We start from the raw sequence: 19,143 nt of genomic DNA on the forward strand, positions 1-19,143 counted from the left end.
GTCAGCTACTACATTAGCCTTTCCGGGATGATAATGAAATCTCATATCATAATCCTTCATGAGTTCCAACCATCTCCTTTGCCTAAGATTCAACTCCTTCTGCGTGAAAATATACTTCAAACTCTTGTGATCCATGTATACTTCACAATGGTTTCGAATGAGAAAATGTCTCTAAGTCTTCAATGCGTGCACTATGGCTGCTAACTCCAAATCATGCGTGGCATAATTCAACTCATGAGGCTTAAGCTGTCATGAGGCATATGAAACAACTCTTCCCTCCTGCATAAGCACTACTCCAAGTCCTCGAGGTGAAGCATCACAATACACCTTGTAATCTTTGCGTTGATCTGGCAGAATCAACACTGGCGAGGTAACCAAACATTTCTTCAACTCCTGGAAACTGGCCTCACATTCCTCAGTCCATTTGAACTTGGTATCCTTCTTCAACAACTCCGTCATAGGCTTTGCAATCTTCGAGAAATTTTCAATGAATCTCCGGTCGTATCATGCGAGTCCAAGAAAACTCTGGATCTCTCCAACTGTTGTTGGTGCTTCCCAATTTGTCACAGTGTCAACCTTGGTGGGATCTACTGCTATACCTTCTCCAGATATAACGTGTCCGAGGAATCCAACTTCCTTCAACCAAAACTCACATTTGCTGAACTTGGCATATAATTGATGTTCTCTGAGCTTCTCAAGTACCAAACGCAAATGCTCCTTATGCTCCTCTTCATTCTTCGAGTAAACTAGAATATCATTAATGAACACTACGACGAACTTATCCAAAAACTCCATAAATACTTTGTTCATCATGTTCATAAAATATGCAGGTGCGTTAGTCATCCCAAATGACATAACGGTATACTCGTACATCCCATACCTGGTGGTAAAAGTCGTCTTAGGTATATCCTGTTCTCGAATCTTCAACTGATGGTATCCTGATCGCAGATCGATCTTGGAAAATACCTTAGCTCCTTGCAATCGATCAAACAGATGATTGATCATCGGTAGTGGGTATTTGTTCTTGATGGTTACTTTATTCAATCCTCGATAATCAACAACCATTCTTAACGATCCATCCTTTTTTTCCACTAGAAGTACTGGTGATCCCCAAGGTGAAGAACTTGGGCGAATATAGCCTTTATCCAATAACTCCTTAATCTGCTTCTTAATCTCTTCCAAATCCTTTGCGGGCATCCTGTATGGTCTCTTAGATATTGGCCCTGTGCCTGGCAAAAGCTCAATCAAAAACTCAATATCTCTATCCGGTAGCATGCCTGGAAACTCCTCTGGAAATACGTCAGGGAAATCCTTCACTACTGGTACTTCCTCCTGTTGGGGAACGTAGTAATTTCAAAAAAATTCCTACGCACACGCAAGATCATGGTGATGCATAGCAACAAGAGGGGAGAGTGTGTCCACGTACCCTCGTAGACTGAAAGCGGAAGCGTTAGCACAACGCGGTTGATGTAGTCGTACGTCTTCACGATCCGACCGATCAAGTACCGAACGCACAACACCTCCGAGTTCTGCACATGTTCAACTCCATGATGTCCCTCGAACTCCGATCCAGCCGAGTGTTGAGGGAGAGTTTCGTCAGCACGACGGTGTGGTGACGATGATGATGTTCTACCGATGCAGGGTTTCGCCTAAGCACCGCTACGATATGACCGAGGTGGATTATGGTGGAGAGGGGCACCACACACGGCTAAGAGATCAAGAGATCAATTGTTGTGTCTATGGGGTGCCCCCCACCCCCGTATATAAATGAGTGGAGGAGGGGGAGAGGGCCAGCCCCTATGGCGCGCCCTGGAGGAGTCCTACTCCCACCTGGAGTAGGATTCCTCCCTTCCCTAGTTGGAGTAGGAGAGGAAGGGAAGGAGGAGTAGGAGAGAAGGAAAGGGGGGCGCACCCCCAAAACCTTCTCCAATTCGGCCTCCTGCCCAAAGGGGGCGCACCAGCCCCTTGTGGGCTGGTGTGCTTCCTTCTTCTGGCCCATAAGGCCCATAACTTCTCACGGGGGGTCCGGTAACCTCCCGGTACTCCGGAAAAATGCCTGAACCACTCGGAACCCTTCTGATGTCCAAACATAGTCATCCAATATATCAATCTTTACGTCTCGACTATTTCGAGACTCCTCATCATGTCCCCGATCTCATCCGGGACTCCAAACAACCTTCGGTACATCAAAACAAAAAACTCTTATTACGATCGTCACCGAACTTTAAGCATGCGGACCCTACGAGTTTGAGAACTATGTAGACATGACCGAGACACGTCTCCGGTCAATAACCAATAGCAGAACCTGGATGCTCATATTGGCTCCCACATATTCTACGAAGATCTTTATCGGTCAAACCAAGTAACAACATACGTTGTTCCCTTTGTCACCGGTATGTTACTTGCCCGAAATTCGATCATCGGTATCTCAATACCTAGTTCAATCTCGTTACCGGCAAGTCTCTTTACTCATTTTGTAAGACATCATCCCGCAACTAACTCATTAGTTGCAATGCTTGCAAGGCTTATAGTGATGTGCATTACCGAGTGGGCCCAGAGATACCTCTCCGACAATCAGAGTGACAAATCCTAATCTCAAAATACGCCAACCCAACAAGTACCTTCGGAGACACCTGTAGAGCACCTTTATAATCACCCAGTTACATTGTGACGTTTGGTAGCACATAAAGTGTTCCTCCGGTAAACGGGAGTTGCATAATCTCATAGTCATAGGAACATGTATAAGTCATGAAGAAAGCAATAGCGACAAACTAAACGATCAAGTGCTATGCTAACGAAATGGGTCAAGTCAATCACATCATTCTCCTAATGATGTGATCCCGTTAATCAAATGACAACTCATGTCTATGGTTAGGAAACATAACCATCTTTGATCAACGAGCTAGTCAAGTAGAGGCATACTAGTGACACTCTGTTTGTCTATGTATTCACACATGTATTATGTTTCCGGTTAATACAATTCTAGCATGAATAATAAACATTTATCATGATATAAGGAAATAAATAATAACTTTATTATTGCCTCTAGGGCATATTTCCTTCAGTCTCCCACTTGCACTTGAGTCAATAATCTAGTTCACATCTCCATGTGATTTAACACCAATAGTTCACATCACCATGTGATTAACACCTATAGTTCACATCGACATGTGACCAACACCCAGAGGGTTTACTAGAGTCAATAATCTAGTTCACATCGCTATGTGATTAACACCCAAAGAGTACTAAGGTGTGATCATGTTTTGCTTGTGAGAGAAGTTTAGTCAACGGGTCTGCCACATTCAGATCCGTAAGTATTTTGCAAATTTCTATGTCAACAATGCTCTGCACGGAGCTACTCTAGCTAATTGCTCCCACTTTAAATATGTATCCAGATTGAGATTTTGAGTCATCTGGATCAGTGTCAAAACTTGCATCGACGTAACCCTTTACGACGAACCTTTTGTCACCTCCATAATCGAGAAACATATCCTTGTTCCACGAAGGATAATTTTGACCAATGTCCAGTGATCTACTCCTAGATCACTATTGTACTCCCTTGCCAAAATCAGGGCAGCGTATACAATAGGTCTGGTACACAGCATGGCATACTTTATAGAACCTATGGACAAGGCATAGGGAATGAGTTTCATTCTCTTTCTATCTTCTGCCGTGGTCGGGCTTTGAGTCTTACTCAGTTTCACACCTTGTAACACAGGCAAGAACTCTTTCTTTGACTGTTCCATTTTGAACTACATCAAAATCTTGTCAAGGTATGTACTCATTGAAAAACTTATCAAGCGTCTTGATCTATCTCTGTAACGACCAAACCTCGAAGGATTTGAGTCTTTGTGCTTACCGTGCTAGTCCCTGGACCGAACTCGCTAGCACACACAGTATAGATGAATACCAGAATAGCAAGTGCATCATTTATTACATCGTATGATCCAGAATATATAAAATAAAACATTCTGCATAGCACTTGGCTAGTTTATTCAACCAACCAACGGAAAGTAGCAAAAAAATAACGATGAGTCCCATCATAGCCCACTAGCAATGCTGAGTGCAGACTCGCGACCCTAACGGTACCTTACTCTTCGTCTGAATATCCTGCAACATGAGACGTTGCAGCCATATAGGTCAATACTTTGAATGTATTGGCAAGTTACATAGGAGTAATAATATAGTAGACCTACATGTATATGCATAGTATATCAAAAGAAAGGCTTGATGGTTTATTTTGTGGAAAGCTAATTTTGTCCTCATAACTACCTAATAGTCAAATTTTTATTTAGTTCTTTTATTACTACAATTAAATGCACAAGGTTGAGTTGGCAAAATCAACTCCGACCTACCCCTTATTAAGTTGCCTAACAAATTTATTAAGTGTCACATCTGTCAAGATCATCTAACAACTGTAATGGCCTAGTCGCTCAAATTTACCCATAACCGGGGGCACGGCTAATCATGATTAGTTTTAATACTCTGCAGAGTTTAGTACGCTTTACCCACTAGACCCAACCCGAAGATTGAGACGAAGTCTTTTATAAGCAGTCCCCTAGTCCCAACAGGAGGCCCATCCCGACTATTATATCTACATCTACTGGCACATCCGGGTAAGGGTCCCACAACTGATCAACTAAGCCAGAGCCCATTTAGCCAGTGGTCGCACATGAAAGCTACTAGTCACTAAGTCTATCTGATCTTTTTGAGCCTGGGGGGCCGTCCACTTACATTCAGAGGGTATAAACCATGGTGTTCTTGAAACCACCCTAGCAATACCACTTCCACCCAGAGGTGAATTAAATCCTAAGTTACTACTCAAATTATTATATATATAATCCTCACATAAGCTCAATGAATACACGAACCAACCCCGTCTACAAAGCATAGCAAAACTACAACTACCGCGATCTGCAATGACGGGAGATAGCTCAACAGCATAACCAAAATATATAGTATTCCTATACATGCATATATTCATAGTGTGATATAACTACATGCATAGAAAACAATAGGTAAAGGATGATCAAGGTGTAACTTGCCTTGGTTCTGGTTCAGAAAGTCACACTCCTGACAATAGCTGGCGTCGCACTCCGGACAATCTACACGTTTCACACAATTCAACAAATCAATCATCGGAACACGAATAGAACCAAAACCAAAACCAACAGCAAGAAAACCATTTTTGAAACTCAACAACAGCAGCATAACAACACCTAAATTGCACTATGGTCACAAAGCAAAAAGAAACAATCAATTCCTATAAACGGTTTGAAAGTTACAGCCTCCGGAAGATTTGATTCAAATTCAAATGAATTCAAATTTAAACAGTGCAAACATGTGCAAAGTTGGTACTGTGATAATGTGATGATTTTTGTGAGTGCATAGGAAAAGGAATTACCTAAATTGGATATACAGAATAAAAGCTATAGCTATTTGAAGTTAGAGTTGAAATCTGGAAATAAAACAGAAAGCAATAGAAAACAACTATAGCAACTCATGTAGCGAACAACTGAAGCAGACTGCCACGTGTCAGCGCATGATTGGCTGCAAGATTGCATGCGCGTGTGCTCACCAGCAAAACAGAGAAAACGGTGGCGGTCTCGGGCATTGGAGGCGGCACTCCTCCGGTGATTCTCCGGTGAAGGGGAAGTGATGGGTGGGTGCGGCGTCGGGCGGCGGAGGCATAGGTGAGGTCGGGCGGCGATGGGGCGTCCTCTGCGGGCAGCAACGGCGACGGGAATGGTGGTGTGTTCCAGCGGCAGCGGACGTCGGTGGCGGCAGCGTTCTGGTGCTCTGCAGGGTACTTCGAGGTGTCAAAAGAGTTCGTCGTCGAGTGGGGGTTCGAGGGGTGCAGGCAGCGCGGCTCTGCGGTCTCTTACGACGACGGAATCGACCGAAGAAACGGCGGCGGCAGCGGAGCTTCTCCCGAGATCCAAAACGCGCTACAGAGGCGTGCGGTCAGACGAGGGGTGGGGAAAGGCGAGCGGTAGGGTTCTTCGGGGTCCTGGGCTCGCGCGTGAAGTCCCTGGCTCGCACAGGATCGACCATGTAAGTGCATCTAGTGCCACCCCTAGTTGGTTTTGGAGTATTGACGACAAACCTGGTTCAGGGACTAATGAGTTTGTGAGAATTGCAGGATAACACAGGTAGAAGTCCCTCATTGATTCGGTTTTCCTACCAGAGATGACCCCGAAAAATGTAAGAAGACATTGAAGTCAAAGGTGGTATGTGAAGACATTCACATTGAAGACTATGACAAGAGAAGACATTGCATGAAGACTATGGAGCGCGAAGACTTAGTTCTTTTGTCGTTCTTTTTCTTCTTTGTTGAGTCATAGGAACCACCGTACTATTAAGTGGGGTCCAAGTGAACCAGTCAGAATGACTGAAGTGATGCTTAACCAAAATCCTATGTCTTCAAGTGAAGACTATGAGAGCAAATCTTGTCCAGAGTTGGATAAGTCAGCTTTGCTTGTAGCTCAAGTAAAGTTGCTGTGTGTCTTTGAAATCTGACCGTTGGAACACGTGTCAGTTCCTTAGTGACCAAGGGTCATTTCGGACAAATCAGGTCGGGTTGCCTAGTGGCTATAAATAGCCCACCCCCTACAACCATAAATGGTTGGCTACTCAGAGTTAGTGCACGGCTTCTGTCGTTTGAGAGCAACCCACCTCGAAGCCTTTGAGAGAGAATTCCTTGCGAGGATAAAGCAGGGGAGAAGTCATTTTTGAAATTTTTGAAAAAAACATTTTATGCAATAGGCCACACAAAACAGCAACAAAAGACTCATATAAAATATTTTGGTGATTGCAAAAAAAATTACCAGAACATATCAGATGAACTGGAAATAATATTCTGCACATTATGAACATTTTTAAAAACAGGGGAGAAGTCATTTTATCTCCGCTCCAATAAATTGCCTTTTTGTTGCATAATGAAAAGAATATTCTGAAAAAGCAAATGATGCATGGAAAATATGATATGCATATGTATGATCTATTAACATCCTAAATTAGGAAAACTGGGATGTTACAAACCTACCCCCCTTAAGATGAATCTCGTCCTCGAGATTCGGGCTGGCTAGCAAATAGGTGTGGGTGATCCTTCCTGAGATCATCCTCTCGTTCCCAGGTAGCTTCCTCCTCTGTGTGATGATCCCACTGAACCTTGCATAACTTGATTGTCTTGGTGCAAGTAACTCTCTGTGCTGTCTCCAGAATCTTGACAGGCTTCTCCTCATATGTCAAATCACTCTCCAACTGAATTGCCTCAAGTGGCACTGTGTCCCTCAATGGAACATCCATCATCTCTGCATGGCACTTCTTCAACTGAGATACATGAAAAACATTATGAACTCCTGACAAGGATTCTGGCAACTCCATCTGATAAGCTACCTCTCCTCTACGCTCCAAGATCTTGTAAGGTCCCACAAAACGTGGTGCTAACTTACCCTTGATTCCAAACCTCTTAATTCCACGAAGTGGTGAAACTCTAAGGTATGCACGGTCTCCTACCTCATATGTCACCTCCTTACGTTTTGCATCAGCATAACTCTTCTGCCTGGACTGTGCTATCTTCAGCCTGTCACGAATCAACTTGACCTTCTCCTCAGCATCTCTGATCAAGTCTGGTCCAAAGAATTGACGTTCTCCAACCTCATCCCACATCAACGGTGTCCTGCACTTCCTACCATACAATACCTCAAATGGTGCCATCTTCAGACTAGCCTGGTAACTGTTATTATATGAGAACTCTGCATAAGGTAAATTATCATCCCAACTGGACCCATAGTCCAAAGCACAAGCTCTCAACATATCCTCCAAAATCTGATTTACCCTCTCTGCTGCCCATGTGTCTGTGGATGGAAAGCTATACTGAACTCCAGCCTGATGCCCAAGGATTCATGCAACTGACGCCAAAATTTGGATGTGAACTGAGTACCTCTATCAGACACTACCTTCCTTGGAACTCCATGCATACAAACAATTTTAGACATATAAATTTTTGCTAGCTGAGCACTGGTATAAGTAGTCTTTACCGGGATGAAGTGAGCAACTTTAGTCAGACGATCAACAACTACCCAAATAGAATCATAACCTGACCGAGTCCTGGGTAGACCTGTAATGAAATCCATACCAATCTCATCCCACTTCCAATCAGGTATAGGCAATGGCTGTAACAAACCTGGTGGTCTCTGCTGTTCCGCCTTAACTCTTTGGCACACATCACATGTTGCAATATACCCAGCAATTTCCCTCTTTAGGCTAGGCCGCCAAAATCTTTCCCTCAAATCCAAATACATATTAGTATTACCTAGGTGAACAGAATAAGGTGAATCATGCGCCTCCTGAAGAATCAACTTCCTGATATCTGCATCTTGAGGTACACAAATACGCTTCTCAAACCATATGGCTCCATGTTCATCCTCACGGAAACCTTCTGCCTTACCTTTAACCATATTCTCTTTTATCTCAGAAATCTCCTTATCATTCTTTTGAGCTTCTCTGATCCTGTCAAGCAAAGTAGGCTTTACCTCATGTGTTGCTAAATATCCCTTAGGAACCATCTCCAACCTGAGATTCCTGAATTGTTCACATAACTCGGGTGGCATATCATCAATATTAATTGCATTAGCATGGCTCCTACGACTCAATGCATCAGCAACAACATTAGCCTTACCAGGATGATACTGCACATTCAAATCATAATCCTTAATAAGATCCAACCATCTCCTCTTCCTGAGGTTCAAATCCTTCTGAGTAAAAATATACTTCAAGCTCTTATGATCAGTAAATATATCACAATGATTACCAATAACATATGGCCTCCAAGTTTTCAATGCATGCACAACTGAGGCTAACTCCAAATCATGGGTAGGATAATTGTGCTCATGATTCTTAAGCTGACATGAAGCATAAGAAACAAATTTACCTTCCTGCATCAAAACACTCCCAAGTCCTTGACGAGAAGCATCACAATATACCTGGAAGTCCTTATGTATGTCTGGCAGAGTTAAAACTGGTGTTGTAACCAAACGCTGCTTCAATTCCTGAAAGTTGGCTTCACATTCATCAGTCCAAACAAACTTCTTCTCCTTCTTCAACAGTTCAGTCATACGCTTTGCAATTTTGAAAAAGTTCTCAATAAACCTCCTATAATAACCTGCAAGGCCCAAAAAGCTGCGAATATCTCCAACTGCGATGGGTGTCTCCCACTCTGTAACTGCAGCAACCTTAGATGGATCAACTGCAACTCCATTACTTGACACAACATGTCCAAGGAATGCTACCTCATCCAGCCAAAACTCACATTTGCTGAACTTGGCATATAGCTGATGTTCCCTCAGTTTCTCCATTACCAAACGCAGATGCACCTCATGCTCTTGCTTATTCTTGGAGAACACCAATATATCATCAATGAAAACAACCACAAACTTATCCAAGAACTCCATAAACACCTTGTTCATCATATTCATGAAGTATGCAGGGGCGTTAGTCAATCCAAATGACATAACAGTATATTCATACAACTCATACCTCATAGTAAAAGCAGTCTTTGGAATATCTTGCTCACGAATCTTCAATTGATGATAACCAGAATGAAGTTCAATCTTAGAAAACACAGTAAGTCCCTCTAACTGGTCAAATAGATCATTTATCATAGGCAAGGGATACTTATTATTAATGGTTACCTCATTCAGAGAATGATAATCAACACACATCCTCAAGGTCCCATCCTTCTTCTCCACAAACAAAACTGGAGCTCCCCAAGGTGATGAACTTGGGCGAATAAATCCTTGTGCCTGCAATTCTCTTATCTGATTCTTCAGTTCTTCCAACTCTTGAGGAGGCATTCTATGCGGTCTCTTTGCAATAGGTCCAGTGCCCGGTATTAAATCAATAAGAAACTCAATATCTCTATCTGGTGGCATACCTGGCAACTCCTCTAGAAACACATCTGGATAATCCCTCACAACTGGCACCTCTTCTAGGCTACCCCCCTTAAGAGAGTTCACCTGCACCTGATTACACTTATACTTACACACATATTTGATCCTCTTCCCTCCTGGTGCACTAAGAGTGATAGATCGACTGGCACAATCAATACGACCTTTATATAACTGCAACCAATCCATACCCAAAATAATATCCAGACCTTGTGACTTTAATATAATCAAATCCGTAGGAAAATCATGCTTTCCAATAGACGAAGTCAACTGATGACAACCAACACCTGCTATCATCTCAGCTCCTGGGAACTCACTCTAAAAGGCATACTAAGTGTTTTGGTTGGCAATCCATGTTTATCAACAAATACCTTCAAAATAAATGAATGCGATGCACCAGTATCAAAAAGAACAAGCGCGGGTACTGAGTTAATCAAGAACTTACCAATCACTGCATCAGGTTCATTATAGACCTCCTCAACATTAACATGGTTGACATGACCCTTTTGGAAGGGGTTTGGCTTGCTGACTCCTGAATCCCCATTACCGTTCTTGTTCCCTGGACAAGCATTGGACTAGTGGCCCATCTGCCTACACTTATAGCATTGAACCTGGCTAATATCCCTCTACACGGGCATACTCTGGTGGCTCTGGTTATTATTCCCTCCATTACCATTACCATTACCTCTACCATTGCCATTGTTACTCTTGTGCCCATTGTGATGATGGTGGCCATTATGGTTGTGTCCATTCCCTCCATGATGATTATGACCATTACCTCCATGATGATTATGCCCATTACCTCCATTACCATGATATGAAGTGCGTGGCTTCTGTTGTGGTCCTGAATTATACCTGTTATTATTGTTGTACTTCCTCTTGCAATTCTCTATGGCCTGTTGCTTTCCCTCCAGCACAATAGCCTTATCAATCAGGTCCTGGCGATTCCTAAAAGTGGCCACTGTCAACTGAAGGATCAACTCATCATTAAGGCCCTCCAAGAATTTCTCCTGCCTAGCTGCATCAGTGTTAACATCATTAGGAGCATACGTGCAAGACTATTAAATTCCTCCACATACGCATTAATTGTGCGACCTCCCTGGCGCAAACTGTGAAACTCCTTATTTTTCAGACTCATAGCACCAGCAGACACATGTGCAGCACGGAAAGCATCCTGAAACTGAGGCCATGTGATAGTAGCAATGGGATAAGTGACCAAGTAGTTGTCCCACCAAGCTGCAGCAGGACCCTCCAACAAATGTGAGGCAAACCTCACCCTCTCTGCATCAGTGCATCCAACCGTCTCCAGGTTACTATTGAGTGCACAGAGCCAGTCATCAGCCACAATAGGTTCAGGGGAACTGGAGAACCTCTGAGGATTCAACCTCAAGAGCCTGGTAAGCATATCCACAGGTGGCGGTGGCGGCGGATTGTTGTTGTTATTGTTGTTGTTCTGGTTCTGAGTAAGCAACTAGATCAACTGGGCCTGTCCCTCAATAACCTGTTGTATGTATGGTGGTACTCCATTGCCATTGTTGTCTCCTCCTGCAGTATTGCGTCTAGTATCACGCCTCGGCGGCATCTGGTGGGCAAGCATAGATGAGTTATAGATATAATAGGGCCAAAAGCTATGTATATATAAATATATTCTACCCATATGCATAATATGATCAAGCCAACAAAACACAACAACGAATAACACCAACAAACAAACAACAAACAATATGGTAATATTTTATATATATATAGTCGAATAATTTTGACACTAAGCAATTTAACAAACAATTACCAATCAAGCAAACAATCTAGTATCTTCATACCACAAAAGTGGACATAATCAGATACGCTAACACAATAACGTTGCAATATAAAACAAACATGAATGGTGGTCTCAGCACTAGTTCCTACTTAACTGGTTAAGAAACTTGAGGGATTTACTAATAAATAGCAAGAAGTATAACTAGCTGATAAAATAATTTCCACTCCTATGGCTTTTATAATCCATTTTCTAGTGTCACGTCCTACAATCAACACACTACTCTGATAACATCTGTAACGACCAAACCTCAAAGGATTTGAGTCTCTGTGCTTACCATGCTAGTCCCTAGATCGAACTCGCTAGCACACACAATATAGATGAATACTAGAATAGCAAGTGCATCATTTATTACATCGTATGATCCAGAATATATTAAATAAAACAATCTTCATAGCACTTGGCTAGCTTTATTCAACCAAATAGCAGAAAGTAGCAAAAAAATAACGATGACTCCCATCATAGCCCACTAGCGATGCTGAGTGCAGACTCGCGATCCTAACGGTACCTTACTCTTCGTTTGAATATCCTGCAACATGAGACGTTGCAGCCATATAGGTCAATACTTTGAATGTATTGGCAAGTTACACAGGAGTAATAATATAGTAGACCTACATGTATATGCATAGTATATCAAAAGAAAGGCTTGATGGTTTATTTTGCGGAAAGCTGATTTTGTCCTCATAACTACCTAATAGTCAAATTTTTATTTAGTTCTTTTATTACTACAATTAAATGCACAAGGTTGAGTTGGCAAAATCAACTCCAACCTACCCCTTATTAAGTTGCCCAACAAATTTATTAAGTGTCACATCTGTCAAGATCATCCAACAACTGTAATGGCCTAGTCGCTCAAATTTACCCATAACCAGGGGCACGGCTAATCATGATTAGTTTTAATACTTTGCAGAGTTTAGTACGCTTTACCCACTGGACCCAACCCGAAGATTGAGACGAAGTCTTTCAGAAGCAGTCCCCTAGTCCCAACAGGAGGCCCATCCCAACTATTATATCTACATCTGCTGGCACATCCGGGTAAGGGTCCAACAACTGATCAACTAAGCCAGAGCCCATTTAGCCAGTGGTCGCACATGGAAGCTACTAGTCACTAAGTATGTCTGATCTTTTTGAGCCTGGGCGGCCGTCCACTTACATTCAGAGGGTATAAACCATGGTGTCCTTGAAACCACCCTAACAATACCACTTCCGCCCAGAGGTGAATTAAATCCTGAGTTACTACTCAAATTATTATATATATATATATATATAATCATCACATAAGCTCAATGAATACACGAACCAACCCCGTCTACAAAGCATAGCAAAACTACAACTACCACGATCTGCAATGACGGGAGATAGCTCAACAGCATAACCAAAATATATAGTATTCCTATACATGCATATATTCATAGTGTGATATAACTACATGCATAGAAAACAATAGGTAAATGATGATCAAGGTGTAACTTACCTTGGTTCTGGTTCAGAAAGTCACACTCCTGACAATAGCTCGCGTCGCACTCCGGACAATCTACACGTTTCACACAATTCAACAAATCAATCACCGGAACATGAATAGAACCAAAACCAAAACCAACAGCAAGAAAACCATTTTTGAAACTCAACAATAGCAGCATAACAGCACCTAAATTGCACTACAGTCAGAAAGCAAAAAGAAACAGTCAATTCCGATAAACGGTTTGAAAGTTACGGCCTCCGGAAGATTTGGTTCAAATTCAAATGAATTCAAATTTGAACAGTGCAAACATGTGCAAAGTTGGTACTGTGATAATGTGCTGATTTTTTTGAGTGCATAGGAAAAAGAATTACCTAAATTGGATATACAGAATAAAAGCTATAGCTATTTGAAGTTAGAGTTGAAATCTGAAAATGAAACAGAAAGCAACAGAAAACAACTGTAGCAACTCCTGTAGCGAACAACTGTAGCAGACTGCCACGTGTCAGCGCATGATTGGCTGCAAGATTGCATGCGCGCGTGCTCACTAGCAAAACAGAGAAAATGGTGGCGGTCTCGGGCGTTGGCGGTGGCGCTCCTCTGGTGAGTCTTCGGTGAAGGGGAAGTGATGGGTGGGTGCGGCGTCGAGCAGCGGAGGCGTAGGTGAGGTCGGGCGGCTACGCGGCGTCCTCTGCGGGCAGCAACGACGACCGGAACGGTGGTGTGCTCCGGCGGCGGCGGACGTCGGTGGAGGCAGCGTTCTGGTGCTCTGCGGGGTACTTCGAGGTGTCAAAAGAGTTCTTCGTCGAGTGGGGGTTCGAGGGGTGCATGCAGCGCGGCTCTGTGGTCTATTACGACAACGGAATCGACCGAAGAAACGGCGGCGGTAGCGGAGCTTCTCCTGAGATCCAAAACGCGCTACATAGGCGTGCGGTCAGACAAGGGGTGGGGAAAGGTGAGCGGTAGGGTTCTTCGGGGTCCTGGGCTCGCGCGTGATGTCCCTGGCTCGCACGGGATCGACCATGTAAGTGCATCTAGTGCCACCCCTAGTTGGTTTTGGAGTATTGACGACAAACCTGGTTGAGGGACTAATGAGTTTGTGAGAATTGCAGGATAACACAGGTAGAAGTCCCTCGTTGATTCGGTTTTCCTACGAGAGATGACCCCTAAAAATGTAAGAAGATATTGAAGTCAAAGGTGGTATGTGAAGACATTCACATTGAAGACTATGACAAGAGAAGACATCGCATGAAGACTATGGAGCGCCAAGACTTAGTTCTTTCATCGTTCTTTTTCTTCTTTGTTGAGTCGTAGGAACCACCGTACTGTTAAGTGGGGTCCAAGTGAACCAGTCAGAATGACTGAAGTGATGCTTAACCAAAATCCTATGTCTTCGAGTGACGACTATGAGAGCAAATCTTGTCCAGAGTTGGATAAGTCAGCTTTGCTTGTAGCTCAAGTAAAGTTGCCGTGTGTGTTTGAAATCTGACCGTTGGAACACGTGTCGGTTCCTTAGTGACCAAGGGTCATTTCGGACAAAACAGGTCGGGTTGCCTAGTGGCTATAAATAGCCCACCCCCTACAACCATAAACGGTTGGCTGCTCAGAGTTAGTGCACGGCTTTTGTCGTTTGAGAGCAACCCACCTCGAAGCCTTTGAGAGAGAATTCCTTGCGAGGATAAAGCCCTAAACACCCAGAGCCAAAGAGTGTTAGGCATCACTTAAGTCTTCCTGTCTGTGTGATCTGAAGACTTATTACACTTGAGGACTGTGAATCCTCCAGCCGGTTAGGCGTCGCGTTCTGAGCATCCAAGAGTCATTGTGGATCGCCGGTGAACGAAGTCTGTGAAGGTTTGGAAGTCTACCTTGAAGACTTACCAGAGTGATTGGGCGAGGACTGGGTGTCCTTAGCTCAAGGGGAATAAGGTGAAGACGAGGTCTTCTGAGTTGAATCTCAGCCTCCCTAACCAGACGTACAGTTGTCACAGCAACTGGAACTGGTCCAACAAATCATTGTCTTCAACGAGTCACTGGTTTCATCCTTCCCTTCCCTTTACTTACTGTTGGTCCTTGTGAAGTCATTGTATGATAGCTTTATCTTTTGTCTTCACTGAGTGACTGCTTGTTCTGATTGGCTTCACAATATCTTCCTACCTGATCTTTACTGCCTAGCCGCTATTAGTCATTGTGCTTTCACTCCATTGAATACTTGACTATGGTTTGCCTAGTGTAGTCTACCTTCCGCTGCATGGTAATAGGTTTATTTCTATCGTTTGTCTTCGAAACTTCCATGTTTTGAAGACTTTCATAAAAATCGCCTATTCACCCCCCCTCTAGTCGATCACTAGCACATTCAATTGGTATCAGAGCAAGGTACTCCCTTGTTCTGTGTGATTCGGTTTAACCACCTGGAGTTTTAGCTAGGTCGACTGCAGGGATAATCAAAGTCTCCGCTGCGTGCCCAGTCTTCGATGGAACTGAATATCCCTACTGGAAGAATAAGATGCGCATGCATCTTGAAGCCATTGATGTCGACCTATGGTATGTCGTCAAGAATGGCGTTCCCAAGGCTGGTGAAGGTGTCACCGCTGCTGATGTCAAGAAGTTCGTTCAACTGGACTCCACTGCCAAGAACATCATCTGTGGTCATCTGACCAAAGGACAGTATGGCCGTGTGAGTGCTTTGGAAACATCTAAGCTAGTCTGGGACTGGCTCTCCAAGGTCAACGAAGGCGTCTCAACCCAGAGAGATCAGAGAATCAGTGTCCTTCGCAACCTCTTCAACCGCTTCAAGAGAAATGACAATGAGAATGTTCAGCTCACGTTTGATCGACTCACTGACATCACAAATGAGCTTCAAGCCCTCGGCGCCACTGAGATCACCAAGCATGAAGTTGTCAAGACACTCCTGAGATCACTTGACAGCTCGTTTGACACCCTAGCCCTGATGATTCAAGAACGTCCTGACTTCAAAACACTCGATCCGTCTGACATACTTGAGAGGCTCAACACACACGAGTTTCAGCTTTCTGAGAAAAGAGACATCTACGGTCCCAACTATGGGCGAACTCGTGCCTTGAAGGCAAAAGCTGTCTCCTCATCTGAAGAAGAGTCTGACAGCAGTTCTGATGATCCTGAAGACATTGGAAAGGAGCTTGCTATGCTTGTGAAGAAGTTCCAAAAATTCACCAAGAAGAAAGGCTTCAGAAAGTCCTCACGATCAAGCTCAAGGAATGATGAAGCTTCTGCTCATGACTACAAGAAGAGAACATGCCACAAGTGCAAGAAACCTGGCCACTACATCTCTGAGTGTCCGCAGTGGGACAATGAGAACAAGAAGAAAAAGAAGAGCAAGGAGTATGATTCTGACGACAAGAAGAAGAAGAAATACTCAAAGTCTTCTTCCAAGTCCTCCTCAAAGTCTTCATCACACAAGAAGAGCTCATCTGGCAAGGCACGTGCGTTTGTTGGCAAGGAAATGGATTCAGAGGAGGAGTCCGCTTCTGAGGAGGCGGAGGTGGAGTCTGAGGAGGAGTCCGATTCTGGCGTTGCGAGTCTGGCTACATCATACGTTGCCAAGTCCATCTTCAACACTGAAGACAATGACTCTGTCACAGACACCGATGCAAATGACAAGGACTACTCCGCTCCTACCTATTGCTTCATGGCACGTCGTGCCAAGGTAAACACACGCACTACTCACTATCAAACTTCCAGTGAAGATGACTCTGATTGTGGTTCCAAACCCAGCTACAAAACACTTGCTAAAATTGCAACTGAACAACAGAAAGCTATGGAACATATTCAAAAACTGTTAGACAAAAGCGATGACCTGTTAGACGCTAAAATGACTCAATCTCAGTCCTTAATCGAAGACATAAAAAATCTTCACGTGAAGTATGAGGAACTTGAAAGTCGTCATGAAACGCTCTCAACAACTCATGAAAAGCTTTCCTATGATTATCTTCAAAGGAAGCAAGATCTTGATAAATTGAGAGCGGCTCATGAAGATCTTCAAAAGGAAAACGAGTCACTTCATGCCAAACAGATCAGTTCAGCTCAGGAAGGATTTGAACCACTATGTATTAAATGTATTGAGCATGACAACGGTGCTTCTGTTGCTGGTTGTTCTACTGCTGCTACTATTGCAATATCTTCAACTGTTGATGTGCCAACTAACCCCTCTGCTGAGGATGCCACTGCTATTGCTGATGAGAATGCTAGGTTGAAGACATTGCTTGAAACAGGGATGTTCAAAAGCCTCAAAGGGCATCAGACACTATGTGATGTCCTCAAAAGGCAGATCCTGAACCGAAACCCTAGGAAAGAGGGTGTTGGGTTCGAAAGGAAAATGAATGCTGATGGCTCTTACTGGAAACCTGAGTAGTACCCCAAAACCACATGGGTTGCTGCAAAGGGACCTTCAGTGGATCCATCCACCCTATCTGGCTTCACTTGTGCTAATCCCATTGTTATTGATGAATCCTTTGATGCAAACTATAAACTGTTTAAGAATTAGAAGGGTGAAGTGTTTGCCAGGTATATTGGTACTAACTGCAGGAATGGACCGCCTATGAAGAAGGTCTGGGTGCCGAAAAGGTGTTTGGAGAATCTTCCTGTGAATGTCATCATGACACCACAGGTGAAGAAGACAAACCCCAGACCACAGGCTTCATACGGTCCAAAGGCTTCATATAGACAGAGGACTCACCTGAGTCGCACTAACGCAAATGTTTTGCAGGGAAGCCATACTCAGGCCTGTGAATATGAGCGTGTTTCATCAAACCGCCATGTTCATAAGACCAAGAACTATTCTGCTTATTCTTATGAGTACTATTGTCCACCTGCAAGACTTTTTGCTAGGGCTCCAAAGCCAAAGTTCTCAGATGCTGCACTTAGACTCATTGCTTCGAAGCCACCCTTGAAGATGTGGGTGGCTAAGAAAGCTTAACTCTCTTTTGCAGGGAAAGGTCTCCAGCCGAAAACCAAAATCGTCTGAAGCTATTGCTGGGGACCTTAAACATCTTGTAGGGCGCAAGATCAAATGCCCAAATGGTCTTATTATGTACTTTGTTCCTGAGTCGCTTGCTACTTGCCCTATCAGTCCTAATCTCGATCTAAGCTTTCATAATCCACTGGCTCGTCAAATGTTTTTGCTTCACAATTCTCTTCGTGAAGCCTATCCCCCTAACTGCACTGTAGGGTATGACACCAGCTGCTTCAGAATGGATTATTGATAGTGGGTGTACCAATCACATGACTGGCAAGCGAAGCCTTCTTATGGACTCAACCTTACGTCCATCTGACAAAAGTCACATCACATTTGCTGACACTGGTAAAAGTAAGGTATTGGGTCTAGGTAGAGTTGCAATCTCAAAGGATCAACACATGGATAAAGTCATGCTTGTTGAATCCCTTGGTTTCAACTTAATGTCTGTCTCAATGCTTTGCGATTTAAACATGATTGTGATGTTTGGAAAATATCGTTGCCTTGTTCTAATGGAATCTGACAAGTCTCTAGTGTTTGAAGGGTATCGGAAAGATGATTTGTACGTGGTATATTTCTCAGCAGGACCACATCTTGCCGTATGTCTTCTAGCAAAAGCTTCAGAATGCTGGCTCTGGCATCGGAGGCTAGGGCATGCTGGCATGAGGAACTTGCACACTCTTGCAAGAAAGAAGCATGTCATAGGCATCGAGGGCGTCAAGTTCAAGAAGGATCACTTATGCGGTGCCTGTGAAGCAGGAAAGATGACGAGGGCCAAGCATCTCTCGAAGACAATCATGACAACGACTCAACCCTTCGAACTGCTCCACATGGATCTTTTCGGTCCCACTCATTACTCAACTCTTACTACTACTGCTTGTCTCTATGGCTTTGTCATTGTTGATGATTATTCAAGATATACTTGGGTGCA

The sequence above is a fragment of the Triticum aestivum genome, chromosome 3A, assembly GCF_018294505.1.
Source record: "Triticum aestivum cultivar Chinese Spring chromosome 3A, IWGSC CS RefSeq v2.1, whole genome shotgun sequence".
Classification (NCBI taxonomy): Eukaryota; Viridiplantae; Streptophyta; class Magnoliopsida; order Poales; family Poaceae; genus Triticum; species Triticum aestivum.